Below are 18,503 nucleotides of genomic sequence, written 5' to 3'. Positions count from 1 at the left end.
GGGTGAACTAGAATGTAACTGTACAATGTATTACAATGGATCCGATACCTGTAAGTTAACAATACCGACACTGGGGAACCTGGTAATGTTACTTATTCTATTTCAGTCTATAATGTTGTTATCCCTTTCAGAGGAGCTCTGAATGGAACCTATTGGTTGTGTGGAAAAATGGCTTACTATAGCATTCCATCGTACTGGGCTGGGACGTGTACTGTAGGGTTTGTGGTGACAGCTATGAGAACCATTCAGAATAATGAGAGGGATCTGAAGGCTTTGTTTAAAGACTACAGACCTGGAATGAGAAATAAGAGATCTCCGGCTGGCATCACTGACACTCAGGCACCTGCCTCCAGGTTCTTTGGGGTGCTTTTTCCTGGGTATGGAGCGTTAGATCAAATTCGAGACATCTCTAGACATATAGATAAAATTGGCAACTCGAAATACCCTGGGACATTTTAATGGTGAAATGAAAGAATTGCAAAAGTTAGCTCTGCAAAACAGAGAGGCTCTTGACTATATTTTGGCAGGTCAAGGGATCATTGGTGAGGAATGTTGTACTTTTGTCCCAGATCACTCTTCTAATGTGACAGACTTTGCCGAATACATTACCACTGTTGCTGAATAATTCTCCAAAACCAGATTGGACGTTCAAAGTGGTTTGAATCCTTGTTTGGAAATTGGGGATTCCAAATTGCCCAGTGGGCTGCAGTGTTTTTTTAATATATCTTTTTTAAGGGGTGGATCAGCTTAATATTGCAGAAAGATTGTTGCTTCCATCAATGTAATTGTCTGTATCATTTCCAATCCCCCATATCTTTTTTTGGTAAATATATATATATATACATACACATATGCTTACATATACACATATATACATACAGATACCTATATAGATATACATACTTATTTTTAGAATATACCTTTATTATTACCTGAAAACCCTACCACCCCTCCCCCAATTGTAGTAAACTAATAAACAATAACACTTAGGCTTCTACCTTCAGTTTATACATCTTATACACATTTTACAGACAATCTATTTTACAATAGTTACATTTAGTTTGTTTTTAGTTCTTCCTCTATTTCTGATGTCCATCCAGTTTGATTTCTATTTGTAACTGTGCTATTTCACAGAATTTCTGAACCTATATATATATATTTTACACACCCCGTATGTTTTACATTGGTTATCTTGTTATTAGTCCCACCCTTCAACTCCAGTCAACCCCTCCCATAGATCTCTTAATTAATGCCATCCATTTTGGATTTCTATTTGCCATATTATTTTATTGTTATTTATTTTATTATTATTGTTAGCTGCATGTGTGACATAACTCCACCAGTCCTATTTATGATATCATTCACAAAAATTATACATTTTTTAAATCAATTAGTATATTTGAGTTTAACCACAATATTTGTTGTATTATTTGTTCTGTCTTTTTAGGTAGATTAAATTGAAATTGCAACCAACTTTCTAAGGCTTGTTTAAAAAATAACAATATTTTGGAGATTATTTCCTTTTCAAACAACCAAAAGTGAGCTGGTGTAATCTGAATAAAGGGAAAAAGGCCATTCAGGTGTAGGTGTAGGCAAAACCATATGCAAATAGGTAAACTGTGATATGACTAAAGAGTTAATCAGGTTATTTTTCCACAAACAGACAAGATCTTGCTTCCATGGAAAGGAAAATACCTATCTATTTTTGCTAACTTTCTATAAAAATTTATTGAAGATAATTTCTTTCTTTTGGGATTTGTATACTGTCAGATCATTTGTCTACATCTCTGTCAGACCATTTAATTGGTAAACTACACGGTAATGTAAAATTTGCATTTTTTTGTGATCGAATATGTAATATAGTACACTTATCATAATTCGGTTGTAATCCAGAGAAGATAGCGAAAGTATCTAGATCCTCTATGAGGCCATGGAGAGAATCTAATTCTGGTTTTAAAAGAAAACATGAATTATCAGCGTACATTGACACCTTAGTTTTTAAGCCACGGATTTCTAATCCCTTAAAAACCAGGTCTGGTGTCCCCGATCTATTGTTTCCAGTACTTGTCTTATATTATCTCCAATGTATCGTCCATGTAAAAAACCTGTCTGATTAGGATGAATAATATCTGACAATACTTTCTAAATTCTATGCGCCAAGCATTTTGCATAAGAGGTGTAAGAGGTCTCAATTTTTTTTATGGACTGGATCTTTATATATACCACTTGGATCCTGTTTCAGTAATAATGACATCAGGCCTTGTTGCGTGTCTGATAATCTACCATTTATATAGGAGTGGTTAAAACAAGCTAATAATGGTCCTCTGAGTATATCAAAAAAGGTTTTAGATACTTCCACTGGTATGCCATCCAGCCCTGGAGTTTTCCCAGCCTTAAAGGCTTTAATTGCATAAAGAAGTTCCTCCTCTGTAATTTGGCCTTCACATGAGTCTTTCTGTACAGATGTAAATTGTACATTATTATTAGGGAAAAAATCCATACAATTAGCTTCCGTTAGTGGAGATGGAGGAGACTGAAACGAAAACATATTCTTAAAATACTTTACTTCCTCTTTCAAAATATAATTTGGTGAATCATGCATGACTCCATCATTCGTAACAAGTTTCAATAAAAATATGTTGGTTGCATTTCTATATTGAAGATTGAAAAAGAATTGTGCATTTTTCCCCATATTCCATCCAGTTAGCTTTATTTTTTATAATTTATAACTCTTGAATAAGTTCCTCCTTTACTTTTTGTTTTTCCTCCAACTTATTCTGTGCCTCTATGGTACAGTTTTTATTGCTATCTAACTGTACTGTTAGTCCTTCAATTTCCTTTGTTAATATGGACTCTTTTGTTCTAAATTGCTTTTGTTTTATAGATGAGTAGTGAATTGCATGGCCTCTAAAGGCGCATTTAAAAGTGTCCCATACAATAGGGAGATCTGATGTACCTATGTTATGTCTGAAAAAGTCAGTTATAAATTCTTCTGTCCTAGTTCTAAACAATTTATCATCTAGTAGGCTTTGATTAAATTTCCAATATCCTCGCCCACGTGGAAATTCCGTAAGAGTAATATATATGCCAATTATGTGATGATCCGACTGCATTCTGTCCCCTATCAACACTTTTTAAACTTTTGGTGCCAGAGAGAATGGTATAAGAAAGTAGTCAAGACGACTAGCTTGATTAAGCCTCCGCCATGTATATCTCACTAGGTCAGGGTATTTAAGTCTCCATATATCCACTAATTCCAAAATATCCATGACATTCATGATTTCCTTAAGTGCCTGAGGGTGATGGTTTGTAGTGTGATTTACTTTCCGGTCCATAGAGGTATTTAAGACCGTATTAAAATCTCCCACCATAATAATAAAGTCTAATGTTGCTTGTAGAGTTGATAAATTCTTATATATTTTCAAAGAAGCTTGGATCATCATCATTATTTGGACCGTATAGGTTAATAAGCCATATCTGTTTATTGTCCAATAACATATTTAAAATAATCCATCTACCTTTATTATCTGTTTGGACAATTTGCACATTTGGATCAAAATTACTGTTAACTCAACCCTTTCCCCCACACAATCATAGGCTCACATTCTCAACAGTTGCACCATCCCAGAGCCCAACTCAAGAAAGGTCTTGATTTATGAATGCATATACAGTTGCAGCTGTATGAGAAGGCCTGCAAGACTGTGCAAAAAAATGGGAAGAAATTGAGAGATTTTATTAACCATTGCCACATCCTAGATGGAGGTCAAATGTACACTTTTTCCCTGAAACACCCACAACACGGTCCCCCATATTGACCATATTCCCAAGCATCTCCATGCAGTCAGACTTTTGATTTTGTGCCACCAGGGCCACAATAATATACCCCCTCTCTGAATGTCAGTGTGACCCCCTCCCCATGGGTTACTGCAGCTAGTGTTGCCAGCACTGCCACTGCCTGGGTGGGGGCACCCCACCGGAATCCCCACCGGCTAGATACAAGGTCATCAAGGTTCTCATTAGCAACTTTGAGAATTTCTTTGTATAGTATGCTCTCCCTTTAGGGGGCTTTGGCTTTGCAGGACCAACCCTGCCAAGCAGGCTCCGAATCTTGAGGGGGCAGTGCTGCTCTAGGTCTCTGACCGCATTTTGGCTGCATACAGACAACTTACAGCAGGCCCAAAAAACAGTTAGAGACTTCTCCTTAGTATCTGGGTCATTCAGGTGGGTGTCTAGCGTATAGGGTTGTGGACCGTTCCATCAATATAGGATCATAAATAAATAAGATATATAATTTATTTAAAATGTTTAATTCCTTATGATAGGACAATAAATAAATGAAATGTATAATTTATTTTAAAACACTGTTCCACCATGATAGGACAATAAATCAGACATATAATTAATTATAAAAAGTATATCCATCATCTGAACAACATTGAAAGCTCTCTCACACCCCCACTCACAGCAATACATTGGTTCTGAGATATGCAACCATTTCCTTTCTCACTCAACATAATTCACTTTCCCATACATAAAAAAACACACCACACCATCCACACATACTGTGCCTTCTGTTTGAGTTTTTATCTTCACCATGTTGAATTAGTGCTTTTGTGTTCCAATTAGTTATTTGAAGATATATAGAAAATATATTTTTTATTGTATTATTACAATCCATAACCAGGCTAGAATTGTGTTTCATTATTTTCCTCGTCTATAAGAACTTTGTAATTTTTAAAATAGCCATGGAGTAGTCTTTGTGTCCATGAACAGCTGGTTATCAATATATAGTTTATCGATGACGAGAGTTACTCAATTCCCTTTTAATCTATTTTCCTTGAAAATTGGATACAGAACTTTAAGCCGTTCTGCAATTTCCTTCAGGAACTGGTCATTCATGCCAATTTTGGTCGCAGCAAGTCTTTTACCCAGGCTTTTAACCATTATTTTATCTTTAAAGGAAGCAAATTTGGCAACGATTGGGCGTTTATACCTCTGCCCTCTCTGTCCGAAGTAGTGTAAACGTTTGAGTTGGATGTTGTCGATAGCTTTACGTGGAATCTGAAGCGCTGTAAGGAGGAACTCTCTAACTACAGATTCAGGAACTTCCCCTTCTTTCCCTTGGATACCTGTAAGTACCAGATTCTCTCTCATGGATCTAGTCTATGTCAAGTAAGGCTTCTCTCAGAACGGTGTTCTCCTTTTTAAGTTCATTAACTTCGTTTCAATCTTATTGACTGTCCCTTTTAGCTTGTTTGTTTCCTTCTCCAATGTCGCAGCTTTTTCATCACTCATCTCAAGGTTTGCCTTCAACTCTTTAATATCCTTACTGACTAGTTCAAGTATGCCCAGTTTGTCCTTTATTGGTTTTGACCTTTGCCATTCCCAGTGGTGAAAATATTCAATTGTCTGTAGAAGTCACGTTTTAGTTTTGAAATAGGTTCCCCTGTCTTACGCTCCGTCATGTTTGGGCGTTGCTTGTTTTCGTAATATTTGCTGATAAATTTCTCTAGTCTTATGATTTGTTTTGTGTTGTTATCCAGATTGAAGGTTATTACCCACCAGATTGTGTAGTGCTAATATTTAGTCTAACTTTCCGATATTAAATATTGCATTTTTATCTTGAGGTGGTCTACATAGCTGTATTCAGTCCGTATAATATCTGAATCTGTAGCTAGATTCTTACCTGTATACATGGATGAAAGATTCACGTTGGGTTCATTGTTAGTTAGCAAGCCAGACATCAAACTCCAGGTGGCTAGCTAACAGCAAGCTTTAGCTTGCAATGAAAACACCTTTCGGACAAAATTAGAAACGTATAATATCTGAATCTGTAGCTAGATTCTTACCTGTATACATAGATGAAAGCTTCATGGCAGACTGCAATCCCTTTTATAAGACATCCTGTGTTGTTTCCGTTTAGTTTGCACAGCTTGTTAGGCCCGTTGTGTTCCACTGATTTCAAAACGTGTTATGAAATGAGAGTCAGCATAGCATGGCACAATTGTCGTCCAGAAAGTTGTCCATCACAACTTTTTCCCACTGACCTTTGTCGATAGCGTCTGATAAATTCAGGGCAGCAATGTTATTGAGAGCAGTAGCAACATATTTGCAGTTCTCCCTGACTAACATATCTTTAAAAAAGAAACTACAGTACGAGCAGCTCATTTTATAGACACAAAATGCAACACCGACCAATCCAAACTCATCTCTCTGCATTTGCAGCCCACTCATTTTCTCAGTGAATCATGGCTAGCGGGAAGGTTGCCCCTTTTTCTGTGGCTAACCCAACTAGGCTCATAATTTAACAATTTTATTCGTATTTACAGATGACATACAAGTCTGATATTGCTACACATGAAAGTTACCAAGGTAACCTGCCTAAATGAGTACCGACCCGTAGCACTCACGTCTGTACCCATGAACTGCTTTGAAAGGCTGGTCATGGCTCACATCAACACCATTATCCCAGAAACTCTAGATCCACTCCGATTTGCATACCGCACCAACAGATCCACAGATGATGTAATCTCTTTTGCACTCCCCACTACCCTTTCCTACCTGGACAAAAGGAACACCTACGTGAGAATGCTAATTAATTGACTACAGCTCAGCATTCAACACCATAGTATCCTTAAAACTCATCCATAAGCTAAGGACCCTGGGACTAAACACCTCCCTCTGCAACTAGATCCTGGACTTACTAACGAGCCGCCCCCATTGAGAGTTAGAATTGTAGAATATACATGGTGCAATTTCTTAAATTTGGTTGTGCATCAGCAGTTTTTATCTTTTGTCAGTCACTGACATTCACTCAATTTGCCATGTCAACTAACAACTTTTAGATTGGTAAATTAGTCTAGCCAGCTATCTAAACTTGTAGTAATTATGGCCGTATACCGACCGGGCACACAGGGCATGTGCCCAGGGGCTCTGACCTCCTGGGGGGGCATTAAAATGTTTTACCAGCAATTTGGGGTATTATCAACAATATCATACAAACACCATACCCTCAATTTATTTCATCCATTTATTTATTAGGATTATGGCATCATTTACCTTTTACAGTATAATAGTCAATTCTGCAGTATTGTAATGCGAGTCATTACACAGTGCTTGCTTTGAGTGTATTTAGATTACAATAGGTGTACTGCAATATGAAATACAGTAACTTACTTACTAATGAGCCTCCTGGAAATGACTGTCAAATTCACGGCAACCCCTTTACAGTGTGTGTATGTGAAACTAGAGGAAGGGTCATGAACTTGCTGACTGTGGCTCTGAAGAACCAGAATGGCTCCCTGGCCTGTTATGAAGCAGAGAAGGAAAAACAGGAACTGTAGCATGATTGAAAGATCTGAGGTCTCCATCTGCTTCCCTCGTTCTCAGGTGATTTTTACTGTGCCTTCTTTCTCTCTGTCTCCTCTCTCTTTATTAATCTCTCTCAACCTCTCTCTCCCTCTCCTCCCTTCAGCACAAGTCTACTGAGGCTCATCAAATACAGTGTGTGTAATGCTCAGCGCTATAAACCATGAAATAAAAAAACATTGTCTCCTCTTTCCACACAGGGCTTATAAAACCATAGAAGATGGACCTGAGGTTCCCCCTGTCTATGGCGAAGGGAAAACGGTTATTTTTGTGTGTGTCTCATGCATGAGAGGGAGTTTGTGTGCGTGTCTGTTTGAATGTGGATATGAACAGAATTTATAACAGACTTATAAAAGAGTTATTACATAGGAAAAACTGATTTTATATCTTAGTTTAATAGTATACTAACTGATGTCTTTACGACTCTTCGTCAGGCCAGGGTGATGGCCACCATATGAGCAACCAGAGGCCTTGGTGACCACAATCTTAAAGTCCACGACACCAACATCAAGCCTTTCCTGTCCTGCTGTCCAGAGGTAAATACAATTCTGGAACACTGCGTGTAGCATCCTGGCACCATTCTACCCAGATACACTATCTAATGGGACACTAAATTCCCAATCTGGCCCTCAAACCATCATGGTCACCTAATAATCCCCAGTTTACAATTGGCTCATCCATCCCCCTCATCTCCCCTGTAACTATTCCCCAGGTCGTTGCTGCAAATGAGAACGCGTTCTCAGTCAACTTACCTGGTAAAATAACTGTAAAATAAAAAAATAAATAATATCCAGATAACGTCTTGTGCACACATTTAGCTCAGTTTATGATCCAAGTAACTAGGCGTACGTTACCCTAGACCGAGTGAAAGTGTAGTTTTTTCAGTGGATTGGCTAACTGGGTTTGTAACAGTGAGTAAAGACAGAAGTTATCAGACTGGTAAATATTGAAATGAAGGAAGGAAAGAGCAAAGCATAACGTTTTTGGCCATGCTTGGTTCCTGGAGTACTTTTGCCCCCCTGACTCTGGTAGTCCCAGCTCTTTCATCTCACTCATAGTCCATTCGTTGAGCTGTCTCATTCAATTTGACAATGTTCAGCTCTTTTGATCTTTAATCATTACACAGGCAGTTCAGCCAGTGTTCATCTGGCTGCCTCAACAAGTTGAACTTCCTTTTTTTCATTGAGGACACTTTCTCTCACTCGCTTTCTCCCTCTCTTCCCCACCCCCACGTCTTTCCTACTTTCTCTGCTGTGAATGTATGAACGTATATTGGTTATGTAGTGTACAGTACTGTATGATGGAATATGTACAAGGCACTTAGATGTCATGTTAATTATGGTGCCATTATTATACAGTGTTATCGTCTTTAAGGCAGAGAGAATGGCTTCAGGGTCTACAGTAGCCTGCTCCCACGCTGTTGTATGGTATGACGATAAAAGAGTTGGCTAAAGCACATACACTATGAGATCAGGGTGTACAGTGCCATAGTTCCTCTGTCATGGTCAAACCAAGGTTGTCTGATAATGCTATCAGACTCAGATATCCTATTCAATTATATATGAAATTCTATGAGGCAGACTATTGAGTGCACATCCAAAGAAATCTCCCAATGCTGGATTATGATACTCATATGTGATCCAGCGTATGGATTACATCTATGGTTTGTAAATCCTAACCTGACTTCGACTTCCAGGAGCTGGGAGGAGCTGTATGATAAAGATTACTTGGAGGTGTATTATAAAGATTACTGGGAGGAGGTGAATGATAAAGGTTCCTGGGAGGAGGTGTATGATAAAGGTTACTGGGATGAGGTGTATAATAAAGGTTTCTGCGAGGCATATGATAAAGATTACTGGTAGTGATTAATGAACCACTGTCATGACATTTGTCTCTGCAAGAGGTTTTTCTATGGTGTACCCTCCTGAATAAGACCCTCTTTGTTACAGGTGAAGGTGTACAATAGGGTTCCACAACTGGTGGGTGGCACGTGGTGGTTATTTGGCCCTCCAACTTTTCTTAGCAAATTTTTTTTCGGTCCAATTTTTGCTTGACATAAAACTGTAAAATGAGTGAACATCCAACATCTTACAAACAAGGCAAATACAACGATTGACGGTGGACCATTTTTAATAACACCCCTCCACTTCATGTATGTGACCAGGTACACAATGGCTGCTCAGGATCTAGTGATGAGAGCGAAGGGAGTACTGAAGGACCGCGGCTGGCGGATCACTAACGAACGTCTAGAATCTAGAGACGACATCTCCTGTTACATCATCACTCTGGTGTACGGAAACCGCCAGCCCTAGTACCACCTACAAGGCCTTGAATGGAGCAGGCTCCCTCCTCAACCAGCAGGCAGTTAGTGTTTTTTTTTTCTCTCTCACTCTCTGTGACCTGACATCCCAGTCATGTGACGCTGGACTGTCCTGACCATGCCCTAGTGTGGCTTCAGAGGAGTCACTTCCTGAAGTACAGTATTTCTTCCAGACCTACCAAGGTTCAGTACAGACAGGTGTTTGTCTGGCAGAAAATGGTTTCTACTAAAAGTATTCTTTATGTAGTTTTCTCAAACATCTCAACTGGAAAGGGAGGCTGAACTTAGTGAAGATCACATTTTTTTGACTTGTTGATGTAGCCTATGTAATGAAAATAGATTCTGTATCTGACGGAGCAAGGTGCAATAGTTCACTATGGTACTGTTTCTGTATGACTTGATCTTGTTTTTCTCATTTGTGTAAAAACAAATCAGAACTCTCACACAATGTACTCAGAGACCAAGACCCACGTTCTGTTACAAACCTGATGTAGCTGTATTTCTTTCTGTTAATCACCCTGTCACCCTGTTAGATCATTATTTTAGGCTGATGATGGTCAAGATGTTTATTTGTATGTAATGCTGCTTGCTTTGGGAAAGAGCTGGAGCTAGGGATAGTAGTTCACAGAACCCAAAGAAAAGAGATCTCTTCACTGAAGGATGTTTTTAGGTTTCATATACTCCATGGATTATTAAGTATGTTGGCCTACACAATTGCCACTTCAGTTTGTGCAATTCTGTGTATTTCACTTTCAATATTATAAGAGGATGTATTTATACTGTGTACGTCACACTTGATCCTTCAATTCAGTGGCAATAATCCACATGTCAAACTGCACATTTAAAAAAATATATATACCATGATAAAACATTAATTGATGTAAACATACTATATCATTTCCTACATGTTACATTACATATTTGGTGACATTGTCGCCCTTGATGTATTGTTGATAGTGGCTCAAGTTCACAGATGCAGTGCTCAAAGATGGTTTCCGAACATAAGATACTCAGTTCTGGCTCTTGCCTGCTGTCTACCCGTCAGTAGACCATGTTGAAAATTTAGGACTCTTTTCAATCAAATCTGCCTTAACCCACGATAACGGACAACTGTATAGCAGTTTCATGGTTTTTATTTAGATGATTTTAGAGGTGTAACTGCATTAGAGCTGTCAAATCAGCAAGTGATTCCCGGCGTTATACCTATCGCAGACATTGCCATTGGATGCACGAGTCGCATTAGTATAAATCCCATGCAGCCTTGTTACAAATTCAAATGTGTGCTGTAATCTACACCTCATTTAGGCTGATATCAATCCTTATTAATTTGTTTAATGAGTTTCACTTTCTATGTAGCCTACACTTTCTCAAACTTCTAACGCGGGTAGGTTTTATGGACGATGTGGTTTCGCAGTTATACCTCTAACATCACCTAAACAAAAGCAATGAAACTGATATGCAGTTGTCAGTCATGGCAAGTTTACGCTGGAACTCATTGAACAGGCCTTAAAGGTCTTGCAGTCAAAATCACATTTTGATACTTGGATGAAACCAGATCAAAGTAGAATGACCAAAGTATGAAATGACTGTTGCTTCTACATTGATAAAGTTCGATTATATAGTTACTGGTCCATTCCCCCATTTGGATTCAGGAGGTGGGATTATTAAGAGATTTTTGTGACATCACAAAATCCTCTCATTTTAATTGACCAATTTAAATTAGGTACCGCCTTGTAACCAATATCGCAAAAGAAACGTTCGCAGAGGGGTGTGGTTTAAGCTGTTTAATTTGTCTGGGAGCAAGATGTCAATGTTCGCGACAGGGCTGGTTTTCTTTTTGTAATCCGTGATTGTCCTGCCACATACGTCTCGTGTTTGAGCCGTTGAATTGCGACTGAGTCTCTATACCGACGCTTTGGTTGTTGGATTGCCTTGCGGAGGAAATAACTACACTGTTTGTATTCTTTCATGTTTCCAGTCGCCTTGCCATGATTAAATGTGGTGGTTCGTGCTTTCAGTTTTACGCGAATGCTGCCATCAAACCACAGTTTCTGGTTAGGGAAGATTTTAATAGTCAGTCACAGTGGGTACAACATCTCCAATGCACAACCTTATAAAAACTCTTCGAGTCAGCTATACGTCAATGTTATTGTCGGAGGCTACCCAGAACATATCCCAGTCCACATGATCGAATCAATCTTGAAGTGTGGAATCCGATAGGTCTATCCAACGCCGGTCTGACCAAAGCACGGGTGCTTCCTGTTTTAGTTTCTGCCTATAGTAGGGGAGCAACAAGATGGAGTCATGGTCAGATTTGCCAAAGGGAGGGCGGGGGAGGACCTTGTATGAGTAGCAGTGGTTAAGTGTTTTGCTCGAGCGGGTACAACAATCAATGTGCTGGTAGAATTTGGGCAGCCTTGTTCTCAAATTAGCTTGTTGAAATCCACAGCTACAATAAATGCAGCCTCAGGATATATGGTTTCAAGGTTACATATCCAGTGAAGTTCTTTCAGGGCCATCAAGGGATTCATACAATATGTTACGAATACTGTTAGCAGGGAGGATAACGTTAGCTAGGCTAGGAGTTAAGAGTTAGGTAAGGGGAAGGGTAGTAGTTGTAAAGTAGCCCAAAAGTCTTTGCTAATTAGCTCAAATGCTAACGTTGTCCGTGATGAGATTCGAACACAAAACCTTTGGATTGCTATACGTTCATGTTTTACACCCATCCATCCGCCCTGACCAACTACCCTACTTTCGTCTTTGCCATTGGCATGGTTACAAATCATACTATTTTGAGTGTCCCAGATTTACATTTGCTATGTTATGTCTACTCTATGAGACCAGGCGATGCACTGGCAGGATTGACTCTCTGTAAAATAAAGTGATTTGATGTGTAGTAGGCCTAGTAGTAGTATTGCTATTTCATTAATTCTCACTCTCCGTGAATAACTAGAGCACCTGGGTGAATGAGAAATACTACAGAGGCTGCCTAAATGGAAGGTAACACTATCTCCTCTCTAATGGCATTTCCTGACAGCACACAGCGTGACTCCCCTCTTCATCTGTGATGTGATTATTCCCCTACTATTTGCGTGACAAAGACCTGAAGACACACTGCATGAGAGAATTATGACTAACATGAAAACCTTGTATTAAAACAACTCTGGCAATCAGATCAAAGGTCTAGGCTACAACTCCAGTAGGCTTAGATAAAAATGGCTCTTTTAGTCTTTATACATGATGCAAAATAGTACTATAAATGTTAAATTAACGGCAAGTTTTAATATTGAATATTTTTTACTTTATTTAGAATGGAACAAAAAAACAAGTGTTCAAGTTGGTGATGATGACAACCACCTACACTAAATGTCCAAAAGTATGTGGACACCAGCTCGTCGAACATCTCATTCCAAAATCATGGGCATTAATATGGAGTTGATCCAGCCTTTGCTGCTATAACAGCCTCCACTCTTCTGTGAAGTCTATCCACTAGATGTTGGAGCATTGCTGCAGGGGCTTGCTTCCATTCAGCCACAAGAGCATTAGTGAGGTCAGGCACTGAAATTGTGGCGATTAGGCCTGGCTCGCAGTCGGCGTTCCAATTTATCCCTAAGGTGTTCAATGGGGATCTTCCACACCGATCTCGACAAACGATTTCCTTACGGAATCATTGAATGCTGAAGCGTTAAGATTTTCCCTCACTGGAATTAAGGGGGCTAGCCTGAACCATGAAAAACAGCCACAGACCATTATTCCTCCTCCACCAAACTTTAAAGTTGGCACTATGCATTGGGGCAGGTAGCATTCTCCTGGAATCGCCCAAATTCAGATTCATCTGTTGGACTGCCAGATGGTCCAGAGTCCAAAGGCGGCGAGCTTTACACCACTCCAGCCGACGCTTGGCATTGCGCCTGGTGATCTTAGGTTTGTGTGTGGCTGCTCGGCCATGGAAACTCATTTCATGAAGCTCCCAACGAAGAGTTATTGTGCTGACATTGCTTCCAGAGGCAGTTTGGAACTCAGTAGTAAGTGTTGCAACCAAGGACAGAATTGTTACGCGTTTCAGCACTTTGCGGTCCCGTTCTGTGAGCTTGTGACCTACCACTACAGGGCTGAGCCGCTTTTTCTCCTAGACATCTACACAATATCAGCACTTACAGTTGACCGGGGAAGCCCTGGCAGGGCAGAAATTTGATGAACTGACTTGTTGGAAAGGTGGCATCCTATGACGGTGCCACAATGAAGGTCACTGAGCTCTTCAGTAAGGCCATTCTACTGCCAATGTTCGTCTATGGAGATTGCATGGCTGTGTCCTACATTTTATACACCAGTCATCTACAGGGGTGTATATACTTTTGTATATATAGTGTACCTATCTATAGGCTAACACTTCTGTCATGAATATGCCTACAAATTACACACACAGGCCTACTTGAATGGTAATGAAGTTACAACAGCACAAGTCCAGTTACTCAGAATGCCAAAAAAGTAATTTGGATCGGTTTAATCCAAACATGTTTTTGCTCCAGAAAAATAATAATCCAGGTTTCTTGATGTGCATATCACCAGCGCCAGCAAGGCAGTAGTTTGTACAGTTATCTCCACAGCGGGCCATGTCACAACCTGACCAACAGCACAAACTACTACCTCAGCCGGAGCACAGTGGAAAGGAACGAACGAACCAGCTGTGTCATCCGTGTGTCTGCCTCCTGTCCAAATGGTTCAGAATGACCATGAGAATGAACTGTTCCATGATGGTGCCTCATATACAGTACCTGTGTCATTCAACACGTCCCATGCGTAAAACACAATTGAAACCCCACCCAAGTCCCGAGCAACTCAGTCTCCTGACTTCACAGCCCTTCCCCTAAAATGACATGGCTGGACTTTCCATCATGTCTTGGCCAAGTTCTCGTTTTAGACCTAGACTATACAGCGTTTGACTGTGTATTAACAGCAGTAGCTGTCTTTCTTTTTTATCCAGAGGTATATTTCATTATCAACGATAAATTTGATAGGCTACTGAACATCCACGTGCCGTTTTCAACCGCGTCAGTTTACCTGGGGTCCCGAATGAAAGATACGACAAATCACAGACCGTAGGAATTAATACAGGGAGAATATTGAACAGCGTTATAGCTTAATAGTTTACAACAAAGCTATATCACAATCCGATAATTAAGAACAGTTAAATGGCATACACACAAAACAACCTTATAATTGTGATTGGTTGATCCAGCCCAGCAATGCAATATTATCTTGTGCGTACACCGTATTTTCGGTGCAAGAAGCAGCCAACCATCTCCCCTGTAAAGAAAACATAAAGGCGGAACAATTCTGTGCGGTCGAGCTTTTAAGAAAAATACACGCGCAATTCAGTCTCACGCAGCCGCATAGTATATCAGTATGTTTCAGCTCCTTCCCGCGATCCGTGTGGAAAATTAAGGAGTATGCGATCAACTGTGGTTAAAATTCGCGGGAAACGTCAAACTGGGTGTAAAGCACCGCACAACAGCTCCATTCATATTGGGTTGTGGGAAAGGGAGTATTTCAATTCATGCGCAAAATGTTGGCCATTGCGATTTTGGGTGAAATTCTAAATGCGCCAGACGCATTCTGAAGAAGTCTCTAATAAATAATCAAGTTAGACAAATGGTCATCCATGTTTGTGCTGAGCTTCAACACTTAATAATCTCCGACAAAATATGTTTTAGTATAGTATGAATAGACCATAATATCCAGTCATTGTCCAGCTTCAACCACAAGAGGGCCTCTATTTCCAATTTCTCTGTTGAGCCAGGAATGCTCCTGTTATACGTTTACCTCCTTAGGGCACGAATACCCAATCAGAGTCATTATCAATCAAGTTACATCTATATCTACATCTATACACAACCTTAAGGTTGGTAATTCAGAATAGTTTACAGAAAAAAAATGAGTACTGGACTTTACACAACTTTATTGAAGTTTGTGTATAAATACACATGCGCATTTCAAATGTAAACCCAAGTTAACTCAAACGCAGCCAAACCTGGAAACCCTGTCACGCAAGGATGCCTGAATGTATTCACCTTACAAAAAAAGTCAGAACAATAGCTCTTCAAAAAATATTCAATCCCCCAGAAGAGAAGAGCACAGGCAAGAATTCTGGGTGTGTCCAAAATATAGAGCACTATTTCGGACACATGTGGACTATAAAGCCAAATCCCTATTACATCGTCGGTCGTTCCAAGGTCTTTAAATATATATATATCTTTTTTATTAAATGCTTACATATAAATAAATAAATGTTATCAAATGTGCACTCACAGAGTGAACTCTTATGTACAGTATTATATATCCTATATGTAATCACCATATCTCACCCACTCAGGCTGATCAGTAATACTACCCTCCACCCATCCCTCCCTCCCTACATGCTCCAACCACAATGAAGCATTATTTTCCCTTGGAAGAGTGGACACATACAGCAGTACCCAGGTATTTCTATCAAAGGTAATGAACCCCCTACTATTTCCCCCCTCACATTTAAACAAAGCAAGAAAAGATGAGGCAAAAAACCCCAACATGGCCTTACAAGTGGATCAGTTCAAATCAGTCACATTCAGCATACATTCGAGCTCTTGCATTTGCCTTTTTTTCTCTTCTTTTTTTTTAATGGTTGAATTTCGGTAGCAGCGGTTGCTATTCATGTATGTTTCTGTTGGGAACAGCAAAGATAGGTTTAAGGGTGTGTAAGTGTTACTGTGAGTGTATGAATGAGTTTCAGCTCGTATCTGTGTCCTGTTTAAGTGTGTGTGTTTCGGGGCCATGCACAGACAGCGTGACGTAATAATGTGCTAAAGACTACAATCTGAGATTAAGAGTTAAGGCTGAGGTGATCCAACCAAGAAACAGAAATCTAATGTATCACCAATATTCATAATCTCAAAAAGCCTCTAGAAGGAGCAGGTAGCAGAGGAGAGGTTCAAGCCATGTAAAGCTAGTAATGCAACATACAGCCTAAGAGTGGTGGGTCTGTCCCAGAAAAGCCCCTACCTAATATGCAAACACGTCTCCTAATCACTTATGCAGATCTGAAAGAATTGGGTGTGAGCAATATGGTAGTAGCTCCACCTTGTCATGTGATAGGTATGTGAAATGGGGTGAAAAATTCACCTAACCTATCTGATCATTTCAGATCTACAAAAGTTTCTAGGGGTTGTTTCTGGAACTTGACTTCATGTGGCTAGGAGGATACTTATTGTAAGGACCAGCAGAAGAAAAAAACAGATCTTAATCATAAGGCTTATATTGTGTACATTAGTTGTGTCTAAAATGCAAGTTCACCACATGACTGGTTTGGCTGTTTTACATTATGAAGTGTATTTTGCTCTTCCTCCTCACCTACACAAAGCAGAGTAGGAGGGCTGATCTAGGATAACCTTATTCATTATGATCCTAAAGGCAAAAACTATCCTAGATCAGCACTCCTACTCTACACAGAGCAGAGTCACTATGTGTGGATGTGTGTTCTGTTGACCAGTGTTTAAAAGGCAGCATTCAAAGCATTTTAACTGAGAAGACCCTGGCTCAGAGTCATTTGTAAAGCAATTGCAGTACGTGGCACTAATATATGATTCATTATTTAAAAAAATGGGGGTAGAGGTGATTGTGCAACAAAATAAAAGTATTAGAAAGAATTCCCAAAAAGGCTTCAGCGCATCATTAAAACTTAATAATTCAGTGTTCATTAAAAAATATATATTTACAAGGCCTAGGTTAAAAAGAATGGTAAAATGGTATGCTAATGATTTGCGCTCTCAAAAAAATAAAAACTTAACAAAAACAAAATTAAAGCAGGTGGGTGGGAAGGAGGGAGTATCGGTTCGAAGCGCCAAAGCAGCGACTCCACTGCACTGTGACATTCTGTGTTTGATTCTATGACGAACTGAACTTTATAATGCAGGCCTTCCTAACGCTTCTAATGGATCCATTAGATTTCAGGATGATGTCATTGTTCAGAATCAGAACAGAGCTTGACTTCTTTTTTCTCCAGAGTGGATGATTCATGTAGAATGGACATGGAGAAGACTCACTGCGACACGAATAAGACCGGTCAGTCAGGCCACAGATATCTATAGGCCCTGATTTCTTTAGTAATATTGCTTGGGTGTTCCAGCACTGACAAACTTCTCAGTGTATAGTTTCCCCTGGTAGCCCACTCTTCGTAGGAATGGATGGGGTCAGAGCACAGCCTCAGGCCTGGCCCACTGCTCTGTGTCTGTCGATATGGCTTTGGATGGATATTGTTGTCTCTCGCTCTGTCTCTTTCTCCAGCTCAGTTGGTTTTCATGGTGACATTGTCGTTTACATCTTCTTCGTCGCTCTGGACTAAAGCGGAGGCCCCCTGGGATGAGGCGACGCTCTTCCTCTCCTCCTCCCCTTCTCTGTTCTCCTCCTCTTGGTCCAGATCGAAGTAGCTTGTTCCATTCACTGTGTCCTGGCGCTGGTAGAACAGCACGTACGCTGCTTTGGACTGAACAGACACACACATCAAGTGCACATTCAATTCACACTGGGCAGTGCTGTGTATCTAACAAGATGTTAGAGGACGATGGAACTCACCACTATCTGATCTTTGCTGGCTGGAGAGACACTGCTGTCGTCAAAGTTGTACCACTTGTTATCATCCTTGTTCTTAGCATAAGCAGTATCTAAGGTGTCCCAAAGACAAGATGAGAAGATGAGCATTTGTCTGCTAAAAGCAAGCATGGAATTAAGACTGTTGGTTCTTAATTCAAACTTCCTTGTTTGAATACACTCGGATAAGACT

The 18,503-nt window shown here is 39.9% G+C and overlaps 1 long non-coding RNA gene and 1 pseudogene across 1 annotated transcript; one reads left to right on the top strand and one right to left on the bottom strand.

Moving 5' to 3' along the window:
* The first annotated feature begins 1,245 nt into the window (after positions 1–1,245).
* On the top strand, positions 1,246–9,621 carry LOC129865265 (uncharacterized). The gene is made up of 3 exons (XR_008761341.1): positions 1,246–7,904; positions 9,318–9,347; positions 9,533–9,621. It is a non-coding gene; the product is annotated as an uncharacterized LOC129865265 (long non-coding RNA).
* LOC129865263 (ubiquitin carboxyl-terminal hydrolase 15-like) overlaps positions 7,017–18,503 on the bottom strand; it is a 31,454-nt pseudogene continuing 19,967 nt past the window's right edge.

The sequence above is a fragment of the Salvelinus fontinalis genome, chromosome 11 (assembly GCF_029448725.1).
Source record: "Salvelinus fontinalis isolate EN_2023a chromosome 11, ASM2944872v1, whole genome shotgun sequence".
Lineage (NCBI taxonomy): Eukaryota > Metazoa > Chordata > Actinopteri > Salmoniformes > Salmonidae > Salvelinus > Salvelinus fontinalis.
The sequence above is the reverse complement of the archived record's forward strand: the minus strand, read 5'-3'. Positions and strand labels throughout refer to the sequence as shown.